Consider the following 13,156-nt stretch of genomic DNA (forward strand, 5'->3'; position numbering starts at 1 on the left):
AACTGCAAAACGCCAAAAAACTTGTGAAAGCTGCCAAGAATAAGAGACAGCTTACCTTCACAGGAAGTGAAACTAAACTAACAACTGGCTTCTTAATGGCAAAATAAAAGCAAATAGATTGTGAAATCGTGTCTTCAGAGTACTGAGAATACCTGGCAACATAGAATTGAATATACAATGAAATTATCTTCAAGAATAAAAGTGACATAAAAATGTTATCAGACTCATTATCACAAGCATTTATCTTTTCCCCAAATTTTGATATTTATCATAATTCGAATAACACCCTAATAGTTTAATATGTTAAAGTAACTGAACATTATATTGGAGAACAAAAATTTAAAGACATGAACAAGGTGTGGTGACTTAATCAGATAACAAAACATTTTAAGATATAAATTTGAGACTAAATAGGTGAGGAAAATGATAGTAGGAAAATAAGTTACATTGGTAGGGAAAAAAAATCGATCTCTACTGCATACCATACTCAAAATAAATTGAAATAAATTAAGGACCTAATTATCTAAGGCAATATTTTAAAGATTTTTGGAGAAAATATAAGAAGATATGTTTAACATCATGGTAGGTATGGATTTTGTCGACAAGACACCAAATTAGTAAACTAAGGGAAAAAGCTAAAATTATATTGCATTAAAATTGAAACTATATATTTTTTCTGAGTAGAGCATAAAGGAAATGTCAAAACAAACCACAACCAGAGAGAAAATATTTGTCCCATACATATTACTGACAATATATATTTACTGTCTATTACTGACAATACATTTTGTTATGGACTGAATATTATGTCTTCCCAAAACTCATACTTTGAAATCCTAACCACTAATGTATTAGGAGGTGGGATATTTGGGAGGTAATTAGGTTATGACACTGGAGCCCTTATAATAAGATTACTGTCCTTACAAAAAGAAATCAGAGAGTTGACCTCTCTCTAGGCCATGTGAGAATACAAGATGGCTGTCTGCAAACCAGAAAGAGGGCTCATACCACACATTAGTTCTGCTAGCACCTTGATCATGGACTTTGAAGCCTCCAGAACTATGAGAAGTAAATGTGTGTTTTATAAGACACACAGTCTCTGGATTTCTGTTATAGCAGCTCAAAAGCACTAAGACATTTTTATCTGAAAAATATATATGTGTATATACACAAAAAATACTTACAGAACAGTAAGTAAAAGAAAACAAACTAGCAAATAGGCAAAACAAGCATTGAGTAGTGAATATATATAGTCTCAGAATGGGATATACACGTCTTGAAAAATGAGTAGAAAACTATAGATCAATTTCAAATATAATATTTAAAGGTAAAAAAACAAATCCAAAAAGAATAGACAAGATGGATTTATTTATATAATGTGAAACACAAAACTAAATGTCTTATGTAGGGAAATATACACATAGCATGAAATTATTAAAGAAATAAAGAAAATAAACACCAGCAATTTTAGCACAGTGAATGGTTAACTCCTGAGGAAGGAACAGCAGTCTGATTTGGAAGGGACATACAGGGGACCTCAACTGTACTGATTGTTACAGTTCTTAAGATGGGTGGTAGGTACATGAGTGCTTTTATCAAATATTATTACTATTATCAAGCCCATAAAATATGTATAAGTACATTTTTTTGTGTTTATAACGTATTTTGCAACATGAAAAGCCCCAAACAATAGGAAGCCATTTGCAATAGCTATCTTTAAAAAATTGCCAATTAATCATTAATATTTATACCACCACAATTGAGTTCTCAACAAATAGAGTAAATAAATCAAGATATGTTCAGATAAGTTCAACATTTTGCTGTCCAACTATATGCAAATCGCAAAGTATTATCTTGTCAAAGATGTGAAATGGTTAGGGTAATGAAATGCCTCTTGGCATTTCATCAATAGTAGCATAGTCCTGCTTTAATTGATTTTAGCACCAAACTAATTTTATGCTTGAGAAATAGACAATTCAGGTTAAAACTTTAGTAATTCCCAGTTAATTTCTGGGTTATTAAATATAGTAGTGGAAGTGGCAGGATGGAAGAAGGAGCCGTGTTAATGTTTAGGCGTTGTTTACAAAGTACAGGAAAAAGGCCAGGAAATATGTAACATGAAAGATGAGAAAGGCCCAAAGCTTCAAGGACTTGATTTTAGAGATGTTCCTGCACACAGGAAATAGTATGTGTGGTTCTTAGAGAAGGAAAATAAAAAGTGTAAGATGGAATTTAGTGGGGCAAAATGAGACAAAGAATGATTAATATCTAAATTGTAAAATATCATAAGCTAGCACTCAGTATTAGTTCTGCCATTTGATATCCATAATGAAGTTAATGTCAACAAATTTTAAATTCTGAAACCAAATCTTAAATGTTAGGTTGCTAACTGGTAAATGTCAAGTTACCAATGTTCAATACTGAAATCATGGTTTACTACCGAGATTGTTATCATTTAATAATGCATAAGACGCTGGCAAGCATAAAAAAAAGAAAAAAAAAGAAAAAAAGGATTATTTTAAATTAATTAAATATATGCACTTACTGTTTTCCACAAATATTTGAGGTGCCTTATCGCTGTACATAAACTAAAATAAAAGTGAAAGAGTATGTAGATATATCAGGGCCACGTAAAAACACAGATGCAATAGGAAGATAAGGTCAAGGAAAAAGTTGAGGAGGACATAATGAGTTTATTCAGAAAAATACTTCTCATAAATTGTATTCTTTTCCATTTGTTGGAATGGTTTAAACCAAAATTAAAACGTGTAATATCTAGGGAAAGAAATAGATCAAAACTTTATCCAAATAGCTTCAGTGAATTTTATTAGTCTCATGGTATTCCAGGTTCTACATATGACTTTGGGTTAATGCTATCTTTAACTCAAGACATTTTGTGACCCAAAACTCACAATCTGACTTTTACTACTGCTCCATATGTATATTTATCTCATATATATATATATGAGATATGAGAATATATATATATTCTAAGTGAGAAGGTATCTAGGGTACCAGGATATTTGGGAGAAGCTCTTTTAGAACCTTTAATTGCCAGGCAGTCATATTTACTATTGGCAAAGTTTACTGTGGAAAAGCTTTGTTCTTATATTTAATGATGAAAGGTATTCACAAGACAACAGTAGACAAAAGTTCCATGTCCATGACCAGAGCTCAATTGTGTCCAAAATAACAATGTTTTTAAATGCAGTTATTTGGCTTGGTGGATGTTGCACAAGCTTTTCCTCCATATTCTCTTTCTTAGCCAATACTGAGAGTCTATTATTTAAATCAACTTTTTCTTTGGTAATGGATTTTGAGACTCAAGTTTGTGTTCAACAATGAGTGAACATGATACAGTTTATCAGGAAACAAATAAAGATTAGTGGATGCCTGCACTATATAGATGTATCAACTTATTGTGTTGATGAAAAGAAAAAATAATCAAGTAATTTTTATTTTATTTTATTTTGTTTTATTTTATTTTATTTTGTGAGCGAAGGTGTTAAGGAGAAAAAGAAGAGGTCAAAAAAAGGAAAAAAAAAAAAAAAAACAAAGAGAGAGAGAAAGAGAGAGATTCTGCCTAGGATACATTTTCTCTAGAAAATATGCTTGCTCCATGGAGGATGAAAATGATTCCAAATTCTATATCTGACTAGAAAACTATTTTCGGGTTTTAGAAGTAAAATATCAGAAATGTGGATATAACTAGCATCATTTTTTAAATTCTAGGTTTTACATTTTTGGAAAGACATTAATTGTAGAAAGGACAAAGGAAGAACAAGGGGGACCCTTAGATCCAACTTATTGATTTCTCTACATAGGGTAGAAGAAATGTGGGGTCAATAACATATAGAAGTATGTTGAAATATTAAAAAAAAAAAAAGAGGGGTGGGGTTGGGGGTGGGAGATGAGGGTAAGGGGGATCAAATATATGGTGATGGAAGGAGAACTGACTCTGGGTGATGAACACACAATGGGATTTATAGACGATGTAATACAGAATTGTACACCTGAAATCTATGTAATTTTATTAACAATTGTCACCCCAATAAATTTAATTAAAAAAAAATGAGCTTAACCCATTTGAAAAGTGTAGGTATGAAGTACCTGAGGGAAGTGAAATAAAAAGAATGAGGAAATTGAGTTTTACAGGTATAGAAAAAGAGAAAACAGGGATGTTTGGGCCATGGCAAACAACTAGAAACCCGAAAAATTAAAAAAAAAAAAAAAAGAAAGGAAAAAGAACTATAGAGAGGTCAGATATGAGGGATTAAGAAAAAAAAAAAAAATGAAAGAAGACATATGACTTTTTGTAGGTCCCTAGGTGATATTTCTGGGAAGCAGCCCCAACTAGTCAATGTTATGTCTTATATCCTCTTTCTACTGAAATCTTGAAGGGATAATTTAACTGAAAAACAAACAAACGAAAAAACAAAACAAGCTTAGAGCAAGGGGAATATTCTTCTCAAGAGTAAGAGTAGAAGTCTAATAGATTAAAAACACAAAATATAGGAATCACTATTAAGCAGCATAGGGGAAAAAACCCAAAACTAAAACCAAAACCCAAAAATCTTGGAATCCTGCTAGAGTTGGTGAAATGTAGAAAGAAAAGAATATGGTAATGAGGAGGGCATACCCATGAATTATAAATGGGAAATTAAATGTTATAATAGTATGAGTACCCTACTTCTGTAAGAAAATACTGTTTCCATGAATAGAGCTCATATCAAGATAGAATTGAATGCAAAGATCACAAAGGTAAATTTTTTTTTTTTTTTCCAAAATGAAATTAAGAGAATTTAAAGATATTTGGAAGACATTCAAGGGAAGAAAGTATTCTCAGTTAATTTGTGTCAAACGGAAAGTATGAGCATTTGGTGTTTCAGATGCCACTTGTCAAAAGACGGGGAGGTCTTCTGTACAAGTAATGAATTTTCATTCTCCACCCTCATCTACAGGGTATGGAATTCTTATCATCATTTATTACCTGAGGTCTCTGAAGGCAGGGATTTTTGTCTATTTTGTTGACTTTTGTGTCTAAAGCAATGCCTGGTATTTAGCAGGCACTCAACAAATCTCTGTTGAATAAAGGATTGACTATAACACTGCCAACTTTGTGAGTTTCTACTATGGTCCTTTATAAATCCAAATAATGCATCCATACATACTTTTTTTTTTTCCCCAGATACTTTTTTTTTAATGAAAACAGTTTTCCAATGAATTTCCAGAATTCAATTAAATGTGTTTCTAGATAATCAAAATTTCTGTAGAGATACAAATCAATGACTTTGACAGAGTAAGGGGGAAGTGGTGGCAAAAGACAACTAAAATTTGAAACTTAAAGCTATTTTTTATGATAACGCTTGATACTATTCACTGTTTTTGAAGGGCAAACTTAGTTTATGAAAATATAACATTTCATTAGAATAAAGGATAATACCTCTTTTTTTTTAAGAGTATATTGCCATAGAGCACAAAACCAAGTAATTCAAATTAGCTTTAACTTATTTAGGTAGAAGATAAAAAGAAAGGAGTCCTGAGAAACAATTACCTGAAATAATAATTTTAATTCAAAAAGATTGTTTGTAATCATCTTGTTTTTCATGATGTTCAGGTTGCACGTTTTTAAAAAAATACATGAAAGTTTATATTGATTTTGTGTATTTGATTCTATGGTTTTAGCCATAGAGAAAGAGACAGAGAAAACGCAAACTAAAACAACAATGAAATACCACTACACACCAGTTAGAATGGCCAAAATCTAGTACACTGAGAACTCCAAATGCTGATGAGGATGTAGAGCAACAGAAACTCCCATTTATTGCTGTTGGGAAGGCAAAGTGGTACAGACACTTCAGAAGACAGTTGGGCAGTTTCTTACAGAACTAAACATCCTCTTATCATACAATCCAGCAATCAGTCTCCTTTTCTCAAAGGGGTGAAAACTGATGTCCACCCAAAACCCTGCATATGGATGTTTATAGCTTTATTCACAGCTGTCAAAACTTGGAAGAAACCAAGGTGTTCTTCAGTAGATGAGTGAATTAATAAACTATGGTACATTCATATAATAGAATATTATTCAGCACAAAAAAAGAAATGAGCTATCATAAAAAGACATAGAGTACCCTTAAATATATATATTACTAAGAGAAAGAACCCAATTTGAAAATGAAACATACTGTATAATTTTAACTATATGACATTCTGGAAAAGGCAAAACTAAGGAGACAGTAAAAAGATCCGTGGTTGTCAGGAGTTAGTGGTTAGGGAGTTATGAATAAGCAGAGTACAAAGGATTTTTAGGGCAGTGAAATTACTCTGTGTGATATAATGCTGGGTACATGTCAATATACATTTGTCCAAAATTCAAAAATATAGAAAACCAAGAGAGAACCACTAATGTAATCTATGGACTCTGGGTGATAATAACGTATCATTTTAAAACCATTCATTGTAGCAAATGTACCACTCTGGTGGGGGGCAGTTGATAACAGGGGAGGCTGTGTGTGTCAGGACAAGGAATATATTGGAAATTTCTGTACTTTCTGTTCAATTTTGCTGTGAACCAAAATTTGCTCTAAGAAAAATAGTCTTTTTTAAAAAGATAACTCATCAGGAATTGTTTTAATCTAATATTTTCCTCTCTTTCTGTTTTTACAAAGTGACAAGGAGTTGCTAAAAGATAAACTAAGGCATATTAAAAATTTTGGGAGTTGATTTGAGCAATAATCCATTTAAATTGGGCAGTGCCCAACCAGACATGGTTAGGAGCACTCTACCGACAGGAGCCAGGAGGAAGACTTATGTAGAAAAAGTGCGGAAGCAAAGAAAGGAAATAATTTGATAGCGATAGCTAAAGCCTAGTTGGGTGTTTGTGCTGGTTTGTTTTGATTTCATAACCTTCAGGCACTTACAGGGTTAGTTTTCGGTTTGCTTATGTGGCTGCCATGGCATTAAAACCACAGCGGTCTACTGGCCTCCTTGTTCAATTAACTTAACAGAGTATAAGAGTAGACTAGTAGGTCTAAGGCTACATGATGGGCTCACTTAACTAAAAAACAAAATTCTTCAGGTTAAAATATCAAACAAGAATCAAAGCTGTCTCTCAGAACAGACCTTGGATATATCATTGTGGTCTATTGAAATAGAATGTGTGAGAAATGTTTCCATTAAATAATTTCTAACATTAGAAAGCACAGTATATTCACAATGAAACAAGTGAATCCTCAATATATGTGATTAACATTTATAATTAAAATAACAATCTAAAGTAGCATAACTTCTCAGCAGAGATCTTCTTGGCTGAATCCACTACCACAGCATGGAGCTCTTGGAGATGCTGATGGCAAAGACTGAAAAACGCACAGTGGAACTAGGCATTGAACCCCACATGCCACCTGGGCCTTTTCTAGGAGGAGCCAACACAACCCAGTCCTTGGTAATACACACCTCCTGTAGCTTCTTTCCTTTTCCTTCAATAACCTTCCTTAGTTTTCAGAAGCTAATGAGGGGTTCAGGCTGTTGTTCCTGCCAGTTATGCAGCTACTGCTTTCTAAATATTTTGTAAATGGTCATTAATGGTTGATATTTTGTGCCTTTTATGTGTGTTTTATCACTGAAAGCCTCAGTAAAAGGCCTGAGCAAGTACCTAGCCTTTTCATATACTACTGTACTACTATATCTGTCATGGTTGATTGAAACAGAAGTTGATTATGTATTTTAGTGCTTAAGTCCAAAGCTGTTATTTCAAATCAAAATCACGTTTGGCAGGGAATTAAGAAATTATTTTTACAGAATTATATTTAATGGTTCAATAGAATTCTATTGCATGAATTATCATAATATGTTTTAATCAAACTTATATTACATTCTCAATATTGTTTCTACTTGTGTATCTACAACACACTAACACTCCATAATTAAATTTTAGTGTATCCCTGAATCTTACAAAATATTATGGAAATATTCTACAAAATATTACACAAGTGCAATGGAATTATTGGGGGAAAAAGTTACATACTTTCTTATATTTTGGCAAATATTGTAGTAAAGTTTATGTGTTTTTACATTATTCCAACTGTATGTATACATTTGCCATTTCCTCCTCCACCTACCAGCTTTAGATATGTATTTTGAAAAAAAGCAAACAATTGTTCCCCCAAAACAAATCTATTACTGTACATATGAAATGCATTTGGTAGGTTACATTTGTATTCCTGTGAGGGCAATAGAGGTTAAATTAATTTATCAGATATTTATTACTTTTGGTCATTTATAAATATTCTCATTTGTTCCTTTGACTATTTTTATAGTAGGACAACCACTTTTTACTGGTTTAAATTTGAAAAATAACTGATATGAATCTTTTGCTGTGTTATTTTTTCTTTCATTTTCCTTCTAATATTATTTATATTTAAGTACAGAAGTACTATGTCTATTAGGTTAAAATTAAACTATGTTTGAGTGATATTTTTCTGTTTATTCATGTGCCTTTATATATACAAAATTCTGTAAATATCCACTTGATTTTTATTCTAACAATTCTATATTTTCTTTCTCTTCCTTTTTCTTTTCTGCTTCATTTTCATTTTGAGTTTTAAAAGGAGGTTTTAAAGTTAATGATTTAAGTCAAATCAATGACTACTCCTTGACTCAAATCTCTAACAAGGTATGTTTTTACCTGAGAAAATAGCTCAAGAAAGCTGACTTTTTATTCAGTTCATGGTAAGAATTAACGGATGTTTTGGAGCTGTTATCAGTTACTTTCACCTCTTGGCCAGAATGATCTTTCCTTGTTTCTAGAATGTTCAGAGAGTAGGGTATTAAAAATTACTGTGGGTGTCAAGGAACCTTCTGAAAGGATTGGTGGAGTCCTCGCCTTTGTCGCGGTATTATTCGGTTACTCATATCTGGGACAAAACAACAACAACAAAACAAGAACATCAACAAAATCTAAATTTATTTCTTGCTAAGAAAAGGAAGTCCTAGTCTTTTAAAGCAGAGATCTAGTGTAATGTAGTTTGAGGGAAGTGTGAAGTTAGAGATTAATGGATTTTTAGAAGCATAGTGTTAACTGATTGGTATTTTTAGGAGTGGAGGGTAGGAACTATTTATTCTCAGATGTCTTTTAGGGAATTTTCAGGAAAGCTTGCTGCTCTGATGACAAGAATGCTACTAAATCTACTCTGTGTAACTGTATAATGTACCTACATTAAAACTTTGCCTGCATTTTTTTTTTTTTTTAATGCTTCTTTCTGGCAATCATTGTCACCCGTATGACTAATATCTATTATGGGGGGAAAAGATTGCAATTAAAAATGGACAGTTTTAAGGAGTATCTGCAAGTTGTAGTGCAGATAATTCATAATTCAATTCCATACATGTGGAGGAGAAGCTCACTTGTGGAGTTAGTACATAGGGTTCTTAGAATGGATTCCAGCACTATCCACATTTAGAACCACAGGGGTCTGAAGAAATTATACTCTGCGGCAAGTCAATGGTAAGAAAATTCCAACTGTGTTGGTAAATTCTGAGTACTTGTGCATGGGGCAGGGCTAATTCAGTTTTTCTTTTTCCGACCTATTGAACTATTGAATTTGCTTTGAATTCTCCCCTGGATAGAGTTTAATTTGAACTCATAAGTTTTCAATGCAATGTAGCGATGATTTTCTAACATATTCCAAATAGCTATTTAATATTTATTTTTTATTTCTAGTTTGCTTAGCAATACTTTTATTGTGTTCTGAATTATGACCAGTATATTTACTACAACAGGAAATTTTAGATTTGTGTGGTTGTGTATTATTTGTTGAAAAACTTCCAAGTTTTCTGTGTTTTTATTGAAGTCTATTGACCCCATTAATGTTTCACAGCCTAGGCCTGTAAGTGACACACATCCCTTCTACTTATCCTCAGTTGTTGAAGAACTTAGCCATTTGTCCATATCTTCTTGCAAAGGCGGCCAGAAAACAATGCCTCTAGTAGGTAACCATGTTTCCAATTCAAATTGTATAACTATGGGAGAAAGAAAGAAAGGTTTTCGGGGTAAATTTAACAATATACCATAAAAGCCAAGAAGGTATTAGGCTCTCTCTTCACACTTGGTACTTTTTCAATTTTATCTTATGATTTTATATGTTTTTATGTTATGTTACTTAACTCATAGTTGTGAATGACTTCTATCTAGCCCCCAAATAAAACAGCAAATTTATGATATTTTATGAAAGCACTCATGTGCAAGGGTGTACACAGACACACATACATACATCTGCACACATAGCAACCATACATGCACCTAACTATACATTTGCACACATACACACATCCAGCTAAAATGTTTAAACTCAAAGGATATAGAGATCATCCTATAACTACCACGAAGAAAAAAATGTGTAGCTACAAAAGAATGAAACTCAGATTTTCAAACTTCTCATACGCAGCTTAATGATATCTATAGAGTTCTGAGAGTAAAAAGACTTTGAAAGCAATATGTGACTGCCATTTATATATGATAATAAGATAAAAGCTTTTAGGCCAGGCAGAAAATTGAATGTATCCCATAAATTCCTCCTTTCTGAAAAAACGAAACAAAACAAAAAGATCGCTAAAAAATGTACTCAGAAAAACAAAATTATAATCAGAATAAGTAATTCAAGAAAGGAAACATGCAAAATAGTAGAACATAAATACACAGTTGATTTTAAATAGATATTAGTGAAATTTTATTAAATTACTAGGGAACAAAATATGGAGATAACCTAAAAATAATAATTCCCACTTTATACCAAGATTACCGCTAATTTCAATAAAATCTTGCTAGAGATGGAGAGTAAACATGAATAAAGGTATGTGTATGTGTGTTTATGTGTGTAGGTATTATAACTTATTTATACTACTTATCTACAATTTAATATTGATTAAAATATTATGCTTTTTTTGTGGGTTAGAAATTATAGATACTGCTTAACTATAACTTGATTTGATGAAGAAATAAGTAACATTAACTTTAAGGATGTATCCTAGTATAAAACAAATAGATGCAGAACTTTCAAACCACCAGGAGTTAGTAGGAGAGGGAGACAATACATTACACTCAATTTTTTCATGAAAAAGCAGGAAAAAGAGAAGGTAAATAATCAAGAAGCATATGAATATTCTATTAAAACAAAGTAAAATAAATAATGCGAGGAATAAAACAAAATATGACTGATTTTTAAAAATGTGGAATGGCAAAATAATGCTAAAAAAATGTAAAATTCAGCTATGAGTCATTTACACATGCCATTTACAAATAAATGGCATAAAGAAACAATTGAAATTTAAAAAAATGACCAAAAACATATAAACAAATAGCAATGGAAATGCTATTATACAAACAATGAAATTTATGACAAAATGAATGTATAAGACAGGTGTTTATTATTGAACAAACAGCCACACATAGGAGGACACTGTGCAGTATCCCTCTCAATGTGCAACTCAGGTGAGCCCAAATGTGACACGGCTCCCATACTATAGCATCTTAGCCCAGTCTATTGGACACACCGTGAGCTATCTTCCAACATAAGTGAGTGTATACAAGCATAAAAACTAGGCTACTCATAGAAACATCACCAAATCATCACCCTTTCTAGTTCCAAATAAGTTGCTGAATGTTCAAAACAAGATCAATGACTCAGAGACAGTGGAAAAAAAAGGGTACGGAAGCTTAAGATAAACCATGAACATTTAGGAAAAGGAGACTTTGATATGGAAACTAGAGTGTTTCCATAGAGTGTTTCTAGGGGTGCTCATTAAAGACCCCATTGAGTTGGATAAACAAAAGTATTCAACTCCATTTATACTCAGCCACTCAAAATGTATATCTCTATAATGTTCAAAGAGGGATCAGAGGAAACTTGTCAAATGCCTTAAAGTAAATGTGCCTGGGCACTTGTTGCCATATTTCCTTCTACTCAGCCTTCTGGGTGTCTAGTACTTACATACTCCCCTGACCCTTCAGTTTGATGCAGAACTCAGTCTTTCCTCTTTTTCAATCTCTAGTACTGGTAAGGCTAAGCTTTCCTCTCATCTCAGATAATTTTGTCCCTCTTTCCCTTCTCCCTTCTCTCCTTTCCCCTCTCCCATATATTCTTTTTATATTACAGACATTTTTAGTAGAAAGTTTATCTTAGCATCACCATTGTTCGCTGAAATAGGTCTGGAATGTGTAACTCCAGTAGCAGCCCTTCTTTTCGCAAATTTCACTAGCACTTCCTTTTCTTCTAAATCTTTCTTGCTTCTTTTTTTCCTTTTTTTTCCTTTTTCTTTCCATTTTTGTTTCCTTTTCTTTGTCTGACAATTACCACAAAGCTGAGACCTGAGCTGCTGGTACTCCTAGGCTCAAATCCTCACTATTTTCTGACTGCAACAGAAATGGGCTTCTCACTTCCTGATTTAGACTGAAAAATCCTGTGGAATCAGAACTGTGTTTAGTTACTAGTTCTGCTTCTACTGGCTGTGACCTCAGAGGAATGACTTAACTTCTACATGTTCTTACTGTAAAACAATGATAATAATAGAACCAATTTTTTAGGGTATTATAAAAAGTAAATAAATATTCATTAATAGCAGTGTGCTTGTCAAAGCTAAATGTTCAAAAATGTTATTATTGTGGCACATATAATATGAATTACTGTATTAAAGCAAATATTCTTGCCGTAGTGGGGTGCTCTTGATCAGGTATTTTCCAACATTTTGATCAATTCCTTGAATAAAGACACATCAGTAATATTTGTTAAATTTATACATATTAAGAAGTTAGAAAATGTAGCTAAAGTATTCTTTCTACTTGTATGCAAACATGTAACTAAAATGATGAAATTTAGCAGGAATATAAATTATTTTCATTGTAGTCTAATATTGAAGATAAAAATGCTTTTGTATAAATTTAGAAGAGGAGTTAACTAAGCTAGCCACAGCTATTTCATATGAAAACAAAATATATGGAATTGTAATTGATTATAAATTTGTTACGAATCTACAATGACTAAAGTAGTTTGGTTGCTTATAAATCTCATGCCAATTTAGTACAGAAAAACAAAGTACCCTTTTTATTTTATATTAGGTCATATTTTACTTAAAGTTTCATATTTACTTGTATCACTTTGGG

The sequence above is a fragment of the Rhinolophus sinicus genome, chromosome 2 (assembly GCF_057876585.1).
Source record: "Rhinolophus sinicus isolate RSI-liver-muscle chromosome 2, RSI-T2T, whole genome shotgun sequence".
Taxonomy (NCBI): Eukaryota; Metazoa; Chordata; class Mammalia; order Chiroptera; family Rhinolophidae; genus Rhinolophus; species Rhinolophus sinicus.